Source organism: Panicum virgatum, chromosome 4K (genome assembly GCF_016808335.1).
Source record: "Panicum virgatum strain AP13 chromosome 4K, P.virgatum_v5, whole genome shotgun sequence".
Lineage (NCBI taxonomy): Eukaryota > Viridiplantae > Streptophyta > Magnoliopsida > Poales > Poaceae > Panicum > Panicum virgatum.
In genome coordinates, this window is record NC_053139.1 from 17,648,972 (window position 1) to 17,671,048 (window position 22,077).

Consider the following 22,077-nt stretch of genomic DNA (forward strand, 5'->3'; position numbering starts at 1 on the left):
CCCTCCCGTTTTTCTCATTATATAAACTGAAGTACTGCTTGATAAGTTGATATGTGCTGTCCATGCTGCGATTTGCCGCGTGGAGTACATTGAATTCGCCCGGGAAAATGAATGGCGGTTGGATGGAGCAGATAACCTGCCCTCTCTCCTTTTCCTTTTCCAGCTCTGAACCCGAGAATTGATCATTGTTTTTCTCCAAACTTCGCATGTGAACATGGAATTCGACCAAAAGAACATTTGTAGATGAAACATCACTCTACAACTTTCATGTTGAATATTTTTCATAATTCTGCTTCGATCCCGATCAAAAATAGCTTTATTTATTTTTCCATTCAGAGTTTCACTGTATTTGCTCGAACCTGCCATCTTTGAGTCCAAAGATTTCCAAATTTCATCACCGAACATTGAAATCTGTCAAAATAAAAGTTGTAGAGGGTTCATCAAGCTACCTTTTTTATGTTATTCGCTTTTCTTGAATCCAGCGCTAACTTGTTCAAAAACAGCTCTCCTAGAAATCTAGACAGAGTTTCTTTTGGTGGAGTGTGTTTCTTTTCCTTCCCAGGTGAGTGGTGCTCTAAGCAAACAGAGCAAATCTTTTTGGAGCAAATTTCCTAATGAATGAGTGATCAAAGTTCTCTCGTTTGGTTTCTTGTATGCAGTATATGGGACTCATCCAGTTTGAGTCTTACGGCATTACATTTATCTTCAGAGTTGATGCCGCTAATATTCCAGTTAAGAATGTTCCAAGTTTACAGTCCAGGAAAAGAAACAGATATGTCCGCAAAGAAACATAGTCCGGAGAGGGAGACTTCATGCACATTAAATGAGGTGCCACATAGGCAAAAATGATGACATGGCAAGAAAAACCACACAACTGTACCCTGGACCGAAACAAGATACACGGGGAGGAAAAGAAACATAGTTATTTTATCTTCATTGAACATATATCATACACACAATCACATGTCTTCGAAAAGAAACATCTTAGTATGAAAAGAAACACAGGGAGGAAAAGAACACAGAGGTAGAGTTTGATTCCGCTTGTTCAGCTTTCTCCATCATCGCATCCGCTGTCACCACTCACCTGGGAAGGAAAAGAAAAACAGGGTAGTAAAAGGAACACAGTCCACGAAAAGAAATAGATACGTATGAAAAGAAACACAGAATGTTGCTTTCCTCCGATCGTATTACGTACTTTACCTTCATGTTTCTTTTGACATAGCATGTTTCTTTTTTGAGTAAAATGCACTGTGGGTACATGAACTTGTAGTGCTGTGTCAAATAGGTCCATAAACTTAGAAACCGGATATCTAGCCCCTCGAACTTGCGAACCCGTTCACCCCAGGTCCAGTCCGGTTTTGCATGGCTTGCATGGCACTGTGCGCCCGCGATTTGCTACAGTAAACCCGGATTTGCTACAGTTACCGCGGTTTTGTTTTTCTTTTTCTAATTTATTTCGGCTGAATCTTTGAAAAATCATAACTCTTCGATACAACATCGGATGAATATGATTTTTATATGAAAATTATAGCCCTCGACGAGATCTACAACTATCTAGTTTTGAGTTTTTTCATTTGATGAAGTTAAGTTGCCAAAAAATTATACAAAAGTACAGCACCATAATAATCACGTACTTCTGCTTGTCACACTAGAAAATTAATATATTTTTCTGTTTGTTGTCAAATGAAGACACTTTATATACCAAAATTTTAACACTTTTAACGATCTAGATTCTTAGAGTTTTGAGTTTTTACATTTAAAGTTGTTAAGATGTTGATAAAATAGTATAAAGCATCATCGTCTTTTGCGTACTTAATATGCTGCTTTATACTGTTTTATCGACATTTTAACAACTTCAAATATAAAAACTTAAAACTCTAAGAATCTAGATCTTTTAGAGTACTAAAATTTTAGTATACAAGTGTCTTCATTTGACAACAAACAGAAAAATATATTAATTTTCTAGTGCGACAAGCAGAAGTACGTGATTATTATGGTGCTGTACTTTTGTATAATTTTTTTGGGTAACTTAACTTCATCAAATGAAAAAACTCAAAACTAGATAGTTGTAGATCTCGTCGAGGGCTACAATTTTCATATAAAAATCATCTTCATCCGATGTTGTATCGAAGAGTTATGATTTTTCAAGAATTCAGCCGAAATAAATTAGAAAAGGAAAAACAAAACCGCGGTAACTGTAGCAAATCCGGGTTTACTGTAGCAAATCGCGGGCGCACAGTGCCATGCAAGCCATGCAAAACCGGACTGGATCTGGGGTGAACGGGTTCGCAAGTTCGAGGGGCTAGATGTCTGGTTTCTAAGTTTATGGACCTATTTGACACAGCACTACAAGTTCATGTACCCACAGTGCATTTTACTCTTCTTTTTTCTTATGGATGTCTTCATCGTTCCGGTCCGATCCAGACGATGCTCCTCTTCGCCCTGGTCCGATCTGATCCAGTCATGTTTCTTTTGATCCGTGAATGTTACTTAGTCCCTTCACGTTCATTTCTTTTGATCCTTGAATGTTTCTTTTCCACCTGCATTCGCATCCGCTGTAATAACTCACCTAGGAAAGAAAAGAAACACAGTCCACAAAAAGCAACACAACACAGTGCGGGAAACGAAACATAAGTCTTTGAAGGAAACAAACGTAGAGAAACATCTGTCCACGATATTCATCTACCAAAGGCGAAGTAATCGAAACCCCTACCCGCACGCATCACGCCAGAACGGATGCAGGCCATTCGTTCTCGCCTTTGGTACATGAATATGCTAACAAAAGCAACACAGTGCAGGAAACGAAAAAACACCTGAGAAGGAAAAGAAACACAGGGTAACAAAAGAAACAGTTTATTGACGCAAAAATCAACACACTGAAATCCGAGGGCAAGTGTTCGCCAAGCACGAAAAGTGAACCAAGCGTGCCAGTCAATCTGACATGTTGATTGATAAGGATACAGAGTAAACGTTAAATTCGAGGGTGTATCGGCTGGAGTTCCGATTATCCCTCAGATAGGTGTATCGTCAAGCTTTGCCGATACAGCACACGACAAAAGAATATTTAAATGCAAGCGTGTAATAAACGAGTGCGTCGGCAGGATCAGCCGATGCACTAGACGACAAAACCGGCTTTGAGTAGCCGATTATGCATGTGTAACAAGATCTAAGCTACGAATGTGTAACTCAGAAGATGTAAACTAAAAACAGATCTAAACCGGCTCTTGAGATAACAAAGGTGTTACTGCAAAACCTAAAGCCGATCTAATATGTTTTTAGGTGTGATAATGGCCAAAAAGCATAGGAAAACCTACAAATCTAACCGATATCGATAATTGGTGAATAAATCTAGACGAGACGACAGCGATACGCCCGGAAATCAAAGGCTAGATAAACTCGATAACTTTTGAATAGATCTGAACGAAGCCACAGTGATGCGTTCGGAAGCTAAAGCTCAGATTTACTCGGTAAACGAAAACTTACCAGCAGATCAAGTTGCTCGAATGTGATGCATCATTGATCAACTCGAAAGAACTCGCCGAAAAGAAAAGATAAGTGGCAAAGTCGCCGAAAAGTAAACTACAGGTAAAAAGTAGAGTTTGTTTGTTGATCGTGTGATAAAACTTTTACAATGGACGAGGACACATATTTATAGCCTAGGCTAACTTGACTGATAAGCAAAATCTAACTTAAAAAGAAATACCAAAATACACTGACTCTATTTTCCTTTTCTCTAGAATCCTTGCTAATGAAACCTCTTGCCGATCCGTTCGTCCCAGACCCCCACGTACCCCAGACCCCCACGTACGCTGTATACGTGCCAGTTTCCACGCTCCTTTATTTAATCAATCTTGCCTTCACGTGACCAGCTATTAACTTACTCCCTCCTTCCCAGTTTATAAGGCATACACGTATATCAAGATTCAAACCTTCTCATCTTTGACCAATAATTTGACTATTAAATTTTTGTTTTTATAATGCAAATTTCATATGATTGGATTCATAATCAAATATAGTTTACAATGATTATAAGCTTATAATCAAAAGTGATATAATATATGATAAATAAATGGTCAAAGTGTTGTTTAGAAGACCGTGTCATGTTCCACCATGCCTTATAAACGGGGAAGGAGGGAGTATCTTTTAAATATTCCTTTTTTGCCGGCTAATTAGATGAAGCCCATTTTTGCACGGGAATCCTATCAACACATACGGCCTTGCTCCTTCCATTTATCTTAATTGGCTAAATAATCCCCTTTTTGATTCCCTTTGCCTCCTTCTTCGCGCATGTAATCCGATAGTGTACTCCACGTGGACTTGATAGCCGTTTGTTTCTTCTTATTCCTGATCAGCTTCATATGTACACATTGACCTTCTTGTTTCTTGTGACTTCTGCGCACGTATGCCAATAGCCGATGATCTTCATAATTCAGATTACATCCGATTTGTCAAAATCCGGTGTCAACACAGGCCCCCCAGTTTCGGAGTATGAAAGGCTCATGCTTTGAAACTCTATAAATCCAGTGGCTCAATCTGCTCAATCATTTCATGGATAGGAGACCTCGGCTTTTCTAATGTTGCTCTTTTATAGCCGATATCTTACTTCATGTTCCTTACCAAAATTTAGCTGATGCCCCTGACAGATGAAGATCATAGCGAACTGGAGACTGTGATGAACTTTTCTGGTAATCCTTTTTCATAGCCGATAATCCTCTCCATGATGTGTATAACAATTTAAGCCAACATGAAGAGTCAAACCAACTTTACTTCTTCTACTAAATAACTTGGGTCTTTTGAAAGATTTTCAAATCAGAATAAAACTTTTCTCCTCAAATGACTCTCTCAAATCGCTCAATGTGTATGATTCCTCGCCAAGGCACTGGATCACCTTTCTCCTTCCTATTTCTAATAAGGCTTTTTGTGGAGCTCAGGGTAGGGAATGAAAAGAAGCATACATATCTTGCATATATTACAAAGTCAAAAACCGGACCCAATAGAGAAAACAGGCCATACAATCAGATTAAGATGTGCATGTGTGTGGAATCTTTCTGGATGGAGCTCGCACCCCTTTCCGCATGACTCTATCTTTTATTTTGAAATATGGGCTATCTCTCCCTTTTTTTTCTTTTTCCCATGCTTCTGGGCACGGACACACTTTTTATTTTCTTTTCTTTTGCATAGCCCATATTTTTACCATAATGAATATGAAGAGTCATGTCAAAGAGATGGAGCATTTTTGTGTGGATGGGAGGCATATTTCTGCGTAACTTCCAATGTAGAAGTTAGCATGTATATATGGAGTGTACGTGATCTCAATCTTAGAAGTATGAAACGAATCTCACAAGGGTCACAAACAATTTGACAAAACTCAATGCAAAACAAGTAGCATACGTATAAGGCTTTCATATCAATATATGGCTCTGGTAGCAATTTCATATCATTGAGGAGCTAAGCTATTTTTATTTTCGCAAGATAAAATCCCCAAGTATCTTTGCAGCAAGAAGTAAGGTTTATTTGATCTTACCAACATCGGCAGTGGGGCGGCAGCATCATAATCAGTCTCTGATGCTCAATAATTATTGGCTGCAGCATCACTAGAGCACCGGCTGATCATCGGCTTCTTGTATCCCCGTTGGCTGATGTCTGAACCCTGGACCCCTTCCTTAGTTGTAATCATCGACCCCGATCTCGCACAATATTGTGGTCGATCAGCCGAGTGACGAGCGTCGGTTCATCAGGCGATCCCATCGGCTTACCCGAGCTGGGTTAGAGTAAGCTACTAGCCACAATGCTTCTCGCTTCGTGGAGTGTATGTACATGCCACCACACAAGTATTGACTTGCTCGTATTGGACTCCAATCTTGCAGCCGTCTCAAATCACAGTTTCATCGGCTACATGGATCATTCAGGATGAGCCGATGAATAGAAACTTCAAAAGCTAATTAGCCGATTGCCTCACTTACTGCATCATCAGCTTTTCTTTCCGTTTCATCATGAAACCCTCATTTGATGAGGATGAAGTCATCTTCAACAGGCTGCCGTCAGGTTATTCTCCGAATGTTGATCCGATCAGAAATAATATTTTCATCTTTTCTCACGATATGCATGTTATTTTTGCAGAATTCGGACCTAACAAAACCTACTGTGTCTGTAGCTTCCTGACCTTGCCTCATTAGCCGATAATAAAAGAGACTTCCACTGGTCGGCGCCTCTGTATACATGATATATATATACCTCCTCCTACGTAGCATAGCTTGGATATCGGCCACGTACACACCCCTGACGGCTTCGTCGTGCGCAAGATAATTCCTGCTAGCCGACTCCCGCACGATCGGCTTCTGTTATTTGGGCCATCGTCTCTTTGCCGATCATCATTGGTGATTTGGTGAAAGATTCTGGACCCATCGATCAAGAAGCCATTGGCAATCTTCCAATCGCTGTAGCTACTGCCATCGATGCAATATAAAATATATATCAGCCACTGGCTCTTCGCAGCAACGAAGACTCCATATATCTGATATCTCCTTGCTAGCTTCATCTTCATCGGCTTAATATTTTGCAAGAGCCGATACTCCTTAAATGCCGGCTAGTGAGTCCATCGGCCATTTAAAATATTCTATCTTACGTTATGAAACACCAAGCCGATGATATTCAAGCTCGCATATATAACAGCCGTGATCTTCAATTACCATTAAAGAATTAATACCCCATTGACAATCATGCGAGCTGACAACAGTACGATCACTTGATATTTCATGTTCTCCGAAACCATCGGCTTCACTAGTAACTTTATTGGCTTTTGATGATAATGCCAGCACCAATCAGCCAACACCCTCAGACTCAACAGATTAATCCTTAGCCAATTGAAACAGCTCACCAACTTTCAATATTATAATAGTGCTCTGCTGGGGTAGACTCGGTAACCAACTCATCAGCATCGAAATCCAGCCAATAAGTGACTTGTTCAATCATCAAGGCCGATGCAATCAGAGCCACTGATGCATTTGACACCAACTGTGCTGTCAATACTAAGCTGTGTCACGCCCGCCGCTTGTGCCATCGATAGCCCACCTTCGGCAGCTCCATCCTGTGATCTGGTCTGATATCCCAGCGGCGGTATCATCTTCATCGGTGGTGTGCCGGCTCCTTGAGCATCACAGCATCGTCATGTCCAATTTGGGCTCGCGGATATGCATGCACGTACATGTGCAAGACGCATGCCCACACTTTTGCCGCTGCTAGCTTGCTTCTTTCATTTGAAATATTCTATCCTGAAATCGGCCATCGACCACATATTCGTAATGACAATGCTTACCATCTTCCGACTTCTTTCTCTCCAGTTTATTTTCTATTGGCCGATGGAACGTCTTGGAGCCGATGGAGATGAGAACAGCTAGCCGATGAGAACAGCCGGATTTCAATGTTTTGATCACTTTAACTAGCTGAATTAAATAATCATCCGGTCGACTAGCACACTCGAGACAAGCTCATAAACAGCTGATATGTCCATCCTTGACCTCAAGGCATCACAAAGAAATCAAGCCCCTATTGTCAGTCAGGAATAATGCCGTTTACATCATCGGATATTGGCATCGGCTCTTTACGCCATGTAGCCGATTGACATTAACATCTGCTCTCTAAAATATCGGCCTTGTGTTTGCCGACTGGTCGCAGCTGTAATTCATATTGGAGGAAGTACCTTCATATTTGAAACTGAGTACCTGAACGCATCGGTCAAGAAGTAGTCCGAGGCGCATGTGCTGGCCTCCAACACGAGCGACGTGCCGATATGTCGCCTCGCCGATGCCGATCTACACCACGCATTTATGCACCGTGCCAATCCAGCGTAACTGTGCCGACGAGCTGACGCGCGGTGTTGTGGTCTGGCGGCTAAATATCTCATCAATCAATTGCTTTAAAATTGATTTTCAGATACCCTCCAAGATACACTGGATGCATTGGCCAATATATGGAAGGAAAAGCCACCATAAATACATCAATGATTCTCCCAGCCGATGTACACAGCAGTTTAAGCTATTGGCTTCATTATTTCCATTAATTATTCCGGTCGTATGGGCTCCAATTATCAACTAATCTTCCACACTTCACACTGACCTGAATATCCAACTATTATTTTGAATGCATCGGCCAACACTCCTGCAAACACAGCCACATCGGCAATTCCGAGGGACACATTCGAACTTAAAGGCAATAATCTCTGAACCAAAGACAACCGGTGCACCGAACTGAGTTGATGCTCTACCACCAGATCATCTCAAATAAATCCCTTCATTATCTATCGTATCATAGACCATATTCCAATACACGCATGTACATGTCAGGTCGAACATTGATTCCACTGATCTGGTTCAACAAACAAGTTTGCATGCAACTCATCATTGCGTGTCCGCCTTTTCCACGATTAATCTGGTATCGAACTCATCTGAGTAACACGTAGCCGATAGATACACCAACTACTCTATAGTTATCAGCACACCTCTCCTGAATGTCTATCTGCCCATGCAACAATATTTTACTTTTTTTTGCCGTTGGACCAATATTCATTCAATATTATATCTATTCTCCAGATCGGCAATCTCATATGCACTTCATCTAACCAGCCGATCAATCTTCATCGGCTACAGTATTTAATGCACTTGCAACTCTGTCCACCTGGATCCCAAGGAAAATAATCTCCAAGTAGCCGATAATTCTGAGCAATAATTTTTTGCTCTTGATCACCTGGCTTCCACGGGAAACAAATTCCAAGCAGCCGATATTTCTGAATAATATTTTTGGGAGGTGGGCAATAATTATTCCAAGAAACCATCTTCTTCTGTGCTTCTGCAACCTCCATCCATCCATCGACCACTTCAGGCTGGAAGAATAAAATATTGGCCATCCTTAGCAGACGGCCATCAAGCATAACAATTTCCATTGATCCTGATATCTCAGGTTTTTCTTTGACATATGGGCATAAAGTCAGCTTTATATTCTTTACCCATTCAGTCAAGCTGATTTTAGCCTCTTCCTTCTTAATTGCTGGAGCTTCTTCTTCGTGAAGCTTTTCAAAGCTATATTTTTCTCTACATTGGTCTCCATCTTTGGATCTGCTAACCGAATTTTGTATTTTATAATCTGTGTCTCCTGATTTATCAGTCATTCGGGAATTCAACTTTTCAGACTCGACACATTTATTTTCGTTGTCCACTTTGGCCATGCAGGATGGAAACAAATCTTCGTTGACCCTCATCGCCTGTACAAACTCCTCCCATTGAGTTTTTTCTTGCCTAATAGCCGATTGGACCTGATGACGAATTGATGGCTGAACGACTGTCTGCCAGGTCATGGATGGCTGAACTACTTTGTGCAACTGACATTCCATAGGCTGAAGAACTGATGCTTGCGGCCAACAGCTACCTAACCACTGTTGTTGATGAGTGATTGGCTGTAGCGGCTGGACCGTCGACCATGGTTGCTGATAAGCTATCGACTGTGGAGCCGATGCATAATATTGATAGCCGCCTGTCTGAGCCGATGTTTGATGCTGATAAACCATCGGCCATGGTTGCTGACAAGTCATCGGCTGCGGAACCGATGCATAATATTGATAACCACCTGTCTGAGCCGATGTTTGATGCTGATAAACCATCGGCTGTGAGGTGTGATAATCAAACTAATGAACAATTTTATCAGTATTCACACCTTTGATCGTATTATTCACCGTGCTCGCCAGGCTGTAAGTCCAGTTGATCATCGCTTGTTTCATAGCCTGGTCGAACATCTCCGTTGGAAAATTCATGATGAAAAGTGGCAAAGTCGCTGAAAAGTAAATTGCATGTAAAAAGTAGAGTTTGTATGTTGATCGTGTGATAAAACTTTTATAATGGACGAGGACACATATTTATAGCCTAGGCTAACTTGACTGACAAGCAAAATCTAACTTAAAAAGAAATACCAAAATACATGGACTCTATTTTCCTTTTCTCTAGAATCCTTGCTAATGAAACCTCTTGCCGATCCGTTCGTCCCAGACCCCCACGTACGCTGTATACGTGCCAGCTTCCACGCTCCTTGTTTATTTAATCAATCTTGCCTTCACGTGACCAGCTATTAACTTATCTTTTAAATATTCCTTTCTTGCCGGCCAATTAGATGAAGCCTATTTTTGCACGGGAATCCTATCAACACCTACGGCCTTGCTCCTTCCATTTATCTTAATCGGCTAAATAATCCCCTTTTTTATTCCCTTTGCCTCCTTCGCGCATGTAATCCGATAGTGTACTCCACGTGGACTTGATAGCCGATTGTTTTTTCTTATTCCTGATCAGCTTCATATGTACACATTGACCTTCTGGTTTCCTGTGACTTCTGCACACGTATGCCAATAGCCGATGATCTTCATAATTCAGATTACATCGGATTTTTCAAAATCCGGTGTCAACACAGTTATGTATGAAAAGCAACACAGTGGGGGAAACGAAACATAAATCTTTGAAGGAAACACACGTAGAGAAACAAAAAACACCTATCCACGATATTCATCTACCAAAGGCGAAGTAATCGAAACCCCCGCGCTCACACATCACGCCAGAACGGACGCAGGCCATCCATTCTCGTTTTTGATACATGAATATGCTAACAAAAGCAACACAGTGCGGGAAACGAAACATAAGTCTTTGAAGGAAATAAACATAGAGAAACATCTGTCCGAAAGAAACAGTTATGTATGCAAAGCAACATAGAGGGGGGAAACAAAACATAAATCTTTGAAGGAAACAAATGCAGAGAAACATATGTCCACGATATTCATCAACCAAAGGCGAAGTAATCAAAACCCCTGCCCGCACGCATCACGCCAGCACGGACGCACGCCATCCGTTCTCGCCTTTGGTATATGAATATGCTAACAAAAGCAACACAGTGTGGGAAACGAAAAAACACCTGAGAAGGAAAAGAAACACAGGGCAACAAAAGAAATACAGTCCACCGAAAGAAACAGTTATGTATGAAAAGCAACACAGTGGGGGAAACAAAAAAACACCTGAGAAGGAAAAGAAACACAGGTGTAAGCATCTAGGCCCTCAAGGTATGTTTCGGTGATTAATGACAACCATTATTGTGACTACTGAGTTTGTGCAGCTTAATAGATCATTATCGCTCATTTGGTCATATGTCAAAAGAGGCCCCAAAATTTCATTATTCAAAAAGGCGATCTCGGTATTCAACTCAATTATATGTCAAGACAAAGGATCTTTCTAGTCCTAAGTGTCATAAGGTTGAGAAGGACACTTAGGTTAGTATAGGTTTTATAGTTTTGTAGTGATCGCACTATTAAGAGGGGTTAAGGCCAAGTAACTTGAGCATGGACATGGTCAATCAAAAATGGATGCACACTATGGTCACTCAGGTTCCTAGAAGTTCAAATAAGTGGCTTTCAACTTATATCTCAAGAATATTTGGATTTCATTCAAGACTCAAATCAGAAAAGGCAAAATCAGAAAAAGTCTTTAACACCGGTTTAACCGACGCTCTCCCTTTTCTATACGTCGGTTAAACGAAGTCAGCAGAGTCTGGACAAGTCATTACACTGGTTAAACCGACGTGTTTGAATTTAACATCGGTGCATTAGTCCAGAGTTGGTTTTTCTAGGGTAATTCAAGTTCTATACACCGGTTAAACCGACGCTGTTTGAAATGAGACGTCGGTGCAATTGACCAGTGAGATGGTTTTTCCATGGATTTCTGAAGTTGTACTCACCGGTTAAACCGACGATGTTTTTGAGTTAACGTCGGTGCAGTTGTCCAGAGACTTGGTTTTTCAGTTGATCAGTGGACAACTACACTCACCGGTTAAACCGATGATACGTCGGTTAATCTGCCCAAGTTGTAACGGCTAGTTTTCAGAAGGGGCAGTTTACATTCATCGGTTAAACCGACGATGACTATTGGAGGTACGTCGGATTAACCGGCGCTACGCAGTTTTCTGGCAGCTTTTCTCCAACGGCTCTATTCGTGTGAGCTGCCTATATATACCCCTCCAATGGGTCATTTTGCCACTCTTGACACCAGGCAACATCCAAACACTCATACTATAGTCAAGAGCCACCTTGAGCTTCATCTTTCACATACTTGTTCATTCAATCAATCAAGAAGTAAGATTAAGGACTTGAGTAGAGAGAAGCTTGTGTGCATCCGTTCTTGGTGATCGGTTCTTGCTCAAGTGAAGGCCTTAGCTTGTTACTCTTGGTGATTGGCATCACCTAGGCGATCTTGGTGATCGAGGTGTTTCTCGTGGAGCTTGCCAAGGATTGTGGGAGCCCGGAGAAGAAGATTGTACGTGGCTTGATCTCCACCACGCCGGGATGGTGAACGGAGACTCTTAGTGAGCGCCCTCGTCTCCGTGACTTGGGAGGTGACAAGACTCTTTGTGAGTGTCACAACGTGGATTAGGGGTGTGTGCCAACACATCGATACCACGGAAAAAATCCGGCCGTCTCTTGTCCACTCAATTTATTCAAGCATTTTCTTTCATGCAATTTATTCATGTGCTTGACTTAGAGATCATAACTTAGCTCTACCTTGCTAGGCTTTACTTCTTGTTTTATCTCTCATAGCTTGTGTAGGTAGCTTAGTTATCCGGTTGGTGAATTGGTGCCTTACTAGCATTGCATAGGTTAAGGTTGCTTAATTGTGTTTTAGAAATTGAAAAAGGCCCAATTCACCCCCCCTCTTGGTCCATCGATCCTTTCAACAGGGTAACAAAAGAAATACAGTCCTCCAAAAGAAACAATTATGTATGAAAAGCAACACAGTGGGGGAAACGAAACATAAATCTTTGAAGGAAACACACGTAGAGAAACAAAAAACACATGTCCACGATATTCATCTACCAATGGCGAAGTAATCGAAACCCCTGCACGCACGCATCATGCCATAATGGACGCAGGCCATCCGTTCTCGCCCTTGGTACATGAATATGCTAACAAAAGCAACACAGTGCGGGAAACGAAAAAACACCTGAGAAGGAAAAGAAACACAGGGGACCGAAAGAAACAGTTATGTATGAAAAGCAACACAGTGGGGGAAACGAAACATAAATCTTTGAAGAAAACAAACGTAGAGAAACAAAAAACACCTGTCCACGATATTCATCTACCAAAGGCGAAGTAATCGAAACCACTGCCCGCACACACTAGAACGGACTCAAGCCATCTGTTCTCGCCTTTGGTACATGAATATGCTAGCAAAAGCAACACAGTGCGGGAAACGAAAAAACACCTGAGAAGGAAAAGAAACACAGGGTAACAAAAGAAATACAGTCCACCGAAAGAAACAGTTATGCATGAAAAGTAACACAGTGGGGGAAACGAAACATAAATCTTTGAAGGAAACACACGTAGAGAAACAAAAAAACACTTGTCCACGATATTCATCTACCAAAGGCGAAGTAATCGAAACCTCTTACCGCACGCATCACGCCATAATGGACGCAGACCATCCGTTCTCGCCCTTGGTACATGAATATGCTAACAAAAGCAACACAGTGCGGGAAACGAAAAAACACCTAAGAAGGAAAAGAAACACTGGGTAACAAAAGAAATATAGTCCACCGAAAGAAACAATTATGTATGAAAAGCAACACAGTGGGGGAAACGAAACATAAATCTTTGAAGGAAACAAACATAGAGAAACAAAAAAAACACCTGTCCACGATATTCATCTACCAAAGGCGAAGTAATCGAAACCCCTGCCCGCACGCATCACGCTAGAACGGACTCAAGCCATCCGTTCTCGCCTTTGGTACATGAATATGCTAACAAAAGCAACATAGTGCGGGAAACGAAACATAAGTCTTTGAAGGAAACAAACGTAGAGAAACATCTGTCCGAAAGAAACAGTTATGTATGCAAAGCAACACAGTGGGGGGAAACGAAACATAAATCTTTGAAGGCAACAAACGCAGAGAAACATCTGTCCACGATATTCATCTCCAAAGGCGAAGTACCCATGCCCACACGCATCACTCCAAAATGGACACAAGCCATCCGTTCTCGCCTTTGGTACATGAAAATGCCAACAAAAGCAACACAGCACAGTGGGGGAAACGAAAAAACACCTAAGAAGAAAAAGAAACACAGGGTAACAAAAGAAATACAGTCCACCAAAAGAAGCAGTTATGTATGAAAAGCAACACAGTGGGGGAAACGAAACATAAATCTTTGAAGGAAATAAACATAGAGAAACAAAAAACACATGTCCACGATATTCATCTACCAAAGGCGAAGTAATCGAAAGCCCTGCCCGCACGCATCACGCCAGAACGGACACAAGCCATCCGTTCTCGCCTTTGATACATGAATATGCTAACAAAAGCAACACAGTACGGGAAACGAAAAAATACCTGAGAAGGAAAAGAAACACAGGGTAACAAAAAGAAACAGTTATGTATGAAAAGCAACACAGTGGGGGAAACAACACATAAACCTTTGAAGGAAACACATGTAGAGAAACAAAAAACACATGTCCATGATATTCATCTACCAAAGGCGAAGTAATCGAAACCCCTGCCCGCACGCATCACGCCAGAACGGACTGACGTCGTCCGTTCTCACCTTCGGTACATGAATATGCTAACAAAAGCAACACAGTGCGGGAAACGAAACATAAGTCTTTGAAGGAAACAAACGTAGAGAAACAGCTGTCCGAAAGAAACAGTTATGTATGCAAAGCAACACAGTGGGGGGAAACGAAACATAAATCTTTGAAGGAAACAAACATAGAGAAACATCTGTCCACGATATTCATCTATCAAAGGCGAAGTAATCGAAACCCCTGCCCGCACGCATCATGCCATAACGGACGCAGGCTATCCGTTCGCGCCCTTGGTACATGAATATACTAACAAAAGCAACACAGTGCAAGAAACGAAAAAACACCTGAGAAGGAAAAGAAACACAGGGTAACAAAAGAAACACACTCCACCGAAAGAAACAGTTATGTATGAAAAGCAACATAGTGGGGGAAATGAAACATAAATCTTTGAAGGAAACACATGTAGAGAAACAAAAAAACAGCTGTCCACGATATTCATCTACCAAAGGCGAAGTAATCGAAACCCCTACCCGCACGAATCACGCCAGAACGGACGCGGGCCATCCGTTCTCGCCTTTGGTACATGAATATGCTAACAAAAGCAACACAGTGAGGGAAACGAAAAAACACCTGAGAAGGAAAAGAAACACAGTGTAACAAAAGAAACAGTTATGTATGAAAAGCAACACAGTGGGGGAAACGAAACATAAATCTTTGAAGGAAACACACGTAGAGAAACAAAAAACACCTGTCCACGATATTCATCTACCAAAGGCGAAGTAATCGAAACCCCTGCCCGCACGCATCACGCCAGAACGGACTCACGCCATCCGTTCTCGCCTTTAGTACATGAATATGCTAACAAAAGCAACACTGTGTGGAAAACGAAACATAAGTCTTTGAAGGAAACAAACATAGAGAAACATCTGTCCGAAAGAAACAGTTATGTATGCAAAGCAACACAGTGGGGGGAAACGAAACATAAATCTTTGAAGGAAACAAACGCAGAGAAACACCTGTCCACGATATTCATCTACCAATGGTGAAGTAATCGAAACCCATGCCCGCACGCATCACGCCAGAACGGACTCACGCCATCCGTTCTCACCTTTGGTACATGAATATGCTAGCAAAAGCAACACAGGGCGGGAAACGAAAAAACACTTGAGAAGGAAAAGAAACACACGGTAACCAAAGAAATACAGTCCACCGAAAGAAACAGTTATGCATGAAAAGCAACACAATGGGGGAAATAAAACATAAATCTTTGAAGGAAACACACGTAGAGAAACAAAAAACATCAGTCCACGATATTCATCTACCAAAGGCGAAGTAATCGAAACCCCTGCCCGCACGCATCACGCCATAACGGACGCAGGCCATCCGTTCTCGCCCTTGGTACATGAATATGCTAACAAAAGCAACACAGTGCGGGAAACGAAAAAACACCTGAGAAGGAAAAGAAACACAGGGTAACAAAAGAAATACAGTCCACAGAAAGAAACATTTATGTATGAAAAGTAACACAGTGGTCTGGCCGGCCTAGGCCTCCCCCTCGCCGGAGCGAGGTGGGCATGCCTCGGGGCCGTGCAGGGATGCCCCGGTCAAGACATGCCCGGTCGGGATGAACCCGCGCAGGCCCGGGTGGCGATTGGCCGCCGCCGTCGCGTTGTGGCGCGCCTGGACCGGGGGTAGGGGCGGGATTGGGAGCGAAGGCGCCATGGCCGAGCTCGTCGACGACAGCTGGCGCCTGGGGTGGAGGTGGAGGGGCGAGCTCCGGCTCGCTGAAGACCACCTGGTCAGCCACGTAGGAGCTCTCCCCCTCGTCGTAGAACGGGAGGGCACCACGGTGCACGGCCCTGGTGCGCGGGAGCTCGAAGCTCGGCGGCTCCAGGGGCATCGGGGTGTACTGCGGCGTCACCGGCGAGTACGTGGGCGAAGCAGAGTGGATCGGCGTGTAGATCGGCAAAGGAGACCGGCGCGGCGAAGCGATGCCTTGGATGGCTGACGCTGCCGGCGATCCTCCGTGCTCAACCCGCACCTTGGCTATCCATCCATGGGACAGACAGTGGCGCGGGGAGCTCACGAGGATGCGCCCCTCCACGGTGCAGTGGTCCGGCGGCACAAGAGGACCACGTCGAGGTCGCTGCTTCGTGCAGGGCTTCCAGCGGGCTCGGCACGGCGTGCAGCCTCTCCGGCGAGGCGTGAACGACGGCGGCCGGAGGTGGAGGCACTGCGGCAGCATGGAGCCCTCGTGAGGTCGTTGATCTGCTCCCGGTGGAAGCGGCGGATGCGGCGAGCGCGCACATGGCGAGGAACAGCAATGGCGGAGTCGAACATGAATGGCGAGAGGTAAGGCATGCTCACCAAGCTCGTCGGAGTTCTTCTCGCTTCTTCTTCTCAGTTGGCCGGAGCCAAGTACTGATAACGTGTTAAGAGTGTGTGTGAATGTAAATGAACACAAATGTAGTGGGAATGAGCAGCATCTTTCATTGATCATTTGGTGCTATTTATAGATTACAAAGGAGATTCAAACTTCATTCTATTTCCCGCTCAAAGCTTCCACTCCTCCACGACCTTAGATCGTGGCCTATCACCCACGTCCTGCGTGAACATGAGAACGTGAGGGTGGCTTGTAGGCGGGAACAGTTTGGTCTTCAAGTTTGTTTGAACAATGGATGAGATCACCCATTTCAAACTTAACAACTACATTAGGTTCGTTCTTCTCCTTCTAGAATGAAGAAGCGACCAGCCCATGACCAGGGTAAATAAAAGTGGCGAAATTACAGTTTAACTAAGGAAAGTGAAGAAGTAAACGTGAATGTCGTGGTCGTGAGCTGTGAGCCGTGAGCCGTTGGATGAATGATCGATACGTCCAATGAAATCGACGAAGCGTTATCTTGGCTGCCGACTTGCTCTGTCACAGCAAGTAGCCACTGGATGATGAAACTGAATATTTGGTTCCTAACGGCCTCAGGCCTGCTTTATTACATCGACCACCTTCGAGTTCTCTATATGCGGAGAGTGTGGAATGGTGATACAACTATCGGAAACTACCCAACGATGAGCGAGCCTGGGGGATTTCGCTCGATTCCCCCCAATCTTCACTTTACGCCACGCCGACTCTAGGCTAAATATCGAAGCTACTCCCTCTGTCTCAAAAAATAAGTCATCTTAGGAATTCTAGGACAAATTAACAAGAAGATAAATGACTATATTTGCCCTTATTCATTATCTATATTTGGAACTAATTAATTTTTGCATGCACATACACTTTTTAAATAAGATAGGATGACTTGTTTTTTGGGACAAATTTTGAATCCTAGAGTGACTTGTTTTTTGGGACAGAGAGAGTATGCTTTGTTATTCATTACATCAGTGTCCATTTAGCACCATCTATATGGAAGTGTAGACCCAGTTACAGTCCATGTCTATTTCCAGTTAATTATTTGTGTGTCATAATCGTTGTATGTGTGCACACTTCGATCCCCATGCTAGAAATTATGCTCCTAAAAATTCATTTAAACATTGAATTCGGATTTTGGCAACCTTCACTCTCCAACTCTCGGAATGCATATCAATGAAATTGGCATAAACATTAAAAATTGTGCAAATTTGTATAAACAGAAAATTAAAACATTCATGAGTGTCTTAAAAAAAGATGAAAATTTTCACATAGTGGTGGATCCCAAGATAGTCCAAGTAGGCATAGGACAGTAGGACAACCATGGAATTTGGCCCATATATTCCATAGTATGTAGCCCACATTGTTAGGTGGTATACTACATCTTTTTTTTTGGTAGAATTTCTTCTAATGACTTGTGCATTCTATTATATTTTTTTGACTCCCCCTGAAATTGAGGGGAACTACGGCGGGCAAGCTGCCAGCCTGAACGATGTATAAGGTGTGGCAAACCACGGATTACAGCTGCAACTGCTATCGCAACACAACACAAGAGGAAAAAAAACCGAAGACACAACTTAGTAATCTCGATACAACAGAAAGGAGAAAGACTACAGAAGGACTGAGGAGAAAGGAGAGACTACAGGAGGAGGAACACAACTCTCCAGAACAATCAAAGACTAAGACCTGCACTGGTCGAAGGCAAACCACCGATCTCCACTGAGCACCGCAACCAAGTAACATACTTGCCGGCTTGGCAAGAACCAAATGCGCTACCCACCACCCCTCGTAGCTACGCCTCGCCGTTGCCGCCCTCCACCGTCCAAAAAGGGAAGGAAGCCTCAAAGGAATGAGGGACCGCCACAACGGAAGGGGACTAAAGATGGGGGAGAACACTGATCATAGCTTCACCGGAAACCCCGATCTCCCTTCAAGGTAATGGCAACACCTTTCACAACACATCCGGGTTCCCATCTACCGCCATCCGACGCCCAACAAGGGGAGGAAGCCTCGAAGGAGGGAGGGCCGGCAACAAGGAGCGCCCGGCATTTGATTTGAAGAGACCACCAACAAGGAGAGTAGCGACGAAGAAGAGGTGCCAGAAACGGGCACAATTTGAACCATGAATGCCATCAACAAACGTTGATCAAAGACCAAGGCTAAGGAGAAGAACGCTGCAAAGCTCCACGCCGGAGACCAAGATCCCGCACCTCTGCGCCCCTGGACAGCCAAGGCTACTCACCCATGGGCGCCGCAGACAGACACAGAGCGGTGGTAGGGCCTCACCGACGCCGGCGAGCTGACGAGGAGCAAACAGCAGCAACAAAGAGGAGGCTCCATCCGGTATGGAGAAGCGGAGAGGTGCAAAAGGACGCCTTCAAGAAGGTAGAGGCGTCCGCAGACATCGTCGTCCAGGCTTTCGCCAGCACCTCGGCCGAGCCCGGGATCTCGTCGGAGAAGGGAGGACTACGGGCCCTGGACACGCAGACCTCGCCTCGCCACGGCGAGGGAGCCCGGCCACCGCAAGGATCCAGCCGAGACGCCGCCGCCACAAGCAGCCGCACAGGGGCGTCGACAGCAGAGTGGCAGAGGTGCCGTCCAGCCGCGCCGCTCGACGAGCGGCACCTACCAGTCGGGACCCCGCGGTCGATCCGCAAGGGGCAGACCCAAGAAGGGTCAGCAGGCGTCATATTGAGGACCACCATCACCGGATCTACGCGTTGGCGGATAAAAGCGGCGACGGCGGCCACCGGTCGGATCAACTCCGGTGAGAAGAGAGAGAGGGAGGGGGGATGCGGGAGGAAAACCTCAGGGGGGAGAAGCGCCCGCCGCCACCCTCATCGCGGCCGGATGGACTTCCATTGGCGAGCTCCGGCAGCGGCGCGGCGTTGGGGAGGAAGGGGCGGACTTGCTGGGGGTGGCGGCGGCGCCGCCCGAGTCGCCCTAGGAGCGACGCGGGGGCCGAGTCTTCAATGTGTTCCTATCTGCTGCCTGATTTGTCACCACATTCTATTATATTCCAAATGGAGGATCTGAATCCAATCAAAAGGAGGATTATTCTAAATGGTTATACGTTTTGGATTTCTACTAGAGATTGGGGTTCGATGGACTTTTGTTAGGATATATTTTATTGATAGAATTTATCACGACTATTGTTAATTTAGCGGCATCACCGGTTACCAGTTACCCGATTAACTTAGCATAGTCTTTAAATGACATATACAAACTTATAGCAAGAACTATCCATAGTCATTCGCTTGTCTTTGACCGAATTTGTACGTTTCCCAACATTTATTACATTTTCGCCCAACCTCTGGTGCCAGATTGGCGTGGCGAAGTTCATTGGTCGATTGGTAGCGGCTGTCGGATCAGCAGCAACAGAAACAGCAACAGGACTGCAGAGTTAGGCAGGCAGCAGCAGCAAGAGGCCAACAACCGTGTGCGCCGCTGGCGTATGGTTTAGGGGCTCAACTCGTACGCCATCTGCCTCCATCTGTACAAACAAATACACACATGTTCCCTAAGCATCCTGCAGAGGAACTCGCAAAGCATCAAGCCGTCAAGAGCAGCACTCTTGTTTCACGGCTAACAGTTCAGGACTTCAGGGGTAATGCCTAGGATAAATGCCTTACCCCTCGCGACCATCTGAAACTCAATCAGCCTGGCCAAATGTGAACGCGAGATTGATGTTGTTCAATCAGAGACAGGAGTACCTAGGCGTTTTCCTCGTGTAGCTATTTTATCCTCTGGGACCTGGTTCCATTCTTTGCGTCCACTTTGAGGAAATAGAGGACCAAAGTTATTCGCTTTGCCCATCGCTGGGGCTCGCTTTGCCTATTCCACTTTGTGCTCGTCCATATCTAAATGCTCCCCCATGATGGTTCAAAGATGCCATGACGTCGCTCTCAAAAAAAAAAAGATGCCATGACGTCGTATCATGACATGCTGCCATATGACATCATAAAGGTGATCAATTATTTCATACACTTGGGGATGAGCTAATTTGAAAGGTTGTTTCATAAATTCATAGTACTCCAACTGGCAAAAAAAAATCTGAACTTCATGCCTTCTGCCTCAATTGATATGAATTCTGAATTGATCAGGTCACTACCAATTCTTTTTAGCAACCACGACTGAGCGCATTTTTCATTAAGAGAAGAGGTCACTACCAATTCTTGATGGCGCCCATCATGCTACAACTTTTACGAGACTCGTGCGTTCTTTTCCAAAAGAAAAAAATGTTTAGTGCCTCTGCCCTGTATTGTAACTATTTTAGGACATAAACCCGATTATATTTGTCAACAAATCATTTCAACTGCTTGTTGGAACAGTAACACAATTATTTCTACAAAGTCTTCTCTTGGGATGTCCTGAAAAATCCAAGATGTGTTTTTGCATAACTTCGCATGAGGCACACAAGACAAACTGCCTTACGAAAAGACACATGAATCACTTCAGTGGTTATAATGATCCTCCATGCATTATCGCATAACTTTGCAACTGCATGACAATGAAGTCCTGATTATCTAATTAGGTCACTTCCCAGGAACAAATGATGAGAGCCATGGGCACTTAACTTTATCAAACTTGTCAAATCAAGTATATTAAAAAGAAAGATGCTCAGGCCACATCATGAGGAAACGGGGCAAAACAGAAGACTTACCAGGCGGCCTCGACCATACTTCCAGCACACTACAGAATTCCCGATTTTCACCAACCATAGGCCATAGCTGCTCTGAAGCTTTGAATTTCGCCGTATACACTGGCAGCATGACCACCTGGGCCGTGTTTGGTCAAAGATTTAAAAAAAATTCTTGACCAAAAATTTAGAGTAGTAAACGAAGTCTAATTACAAAACTACTTCCACAACTCCCCGTGTAAATCGCGAGACGAATCTAATGAGGCCTTTGACCGCGCGATTAGATGATGGTAATGTAGCATCACTATAGCAAATCATCAATTAATTACCGTAATTAGATTCATCTCGAAAAGTTACACTCATTCTTAAAAATTTTTTACAAATAGACTACATTTAGTACTCCATGCGAAAGTTCGTCTTTTTGTGAAATCTTGATGTGA

General features: G+C 43.8%; 1 long non-coding RNA gene across 1 annotated transcript; it reads right to left on the reverse strand.

The window, feature by feature from the left end:
• Positions 1 to 21,048: 21,048 nt before the first annotated feature.
• Positions 21,049 to 21,780, reverse strand: LOC120703353. The gene is made up of 2 exons (XR_005686912.1): positions 21,662 to 21,780; positions 21,049 to 21,498 (listed from the first exon to the last, which is right to left on the reverse strand). It is a non-coding gene; the product is annotated as an uncharacterized LOC120703353 (long non-coding RNA).
• Between the last annotated feature and the right edge of the window lie 297 nt (positions 21,781 to 22,077).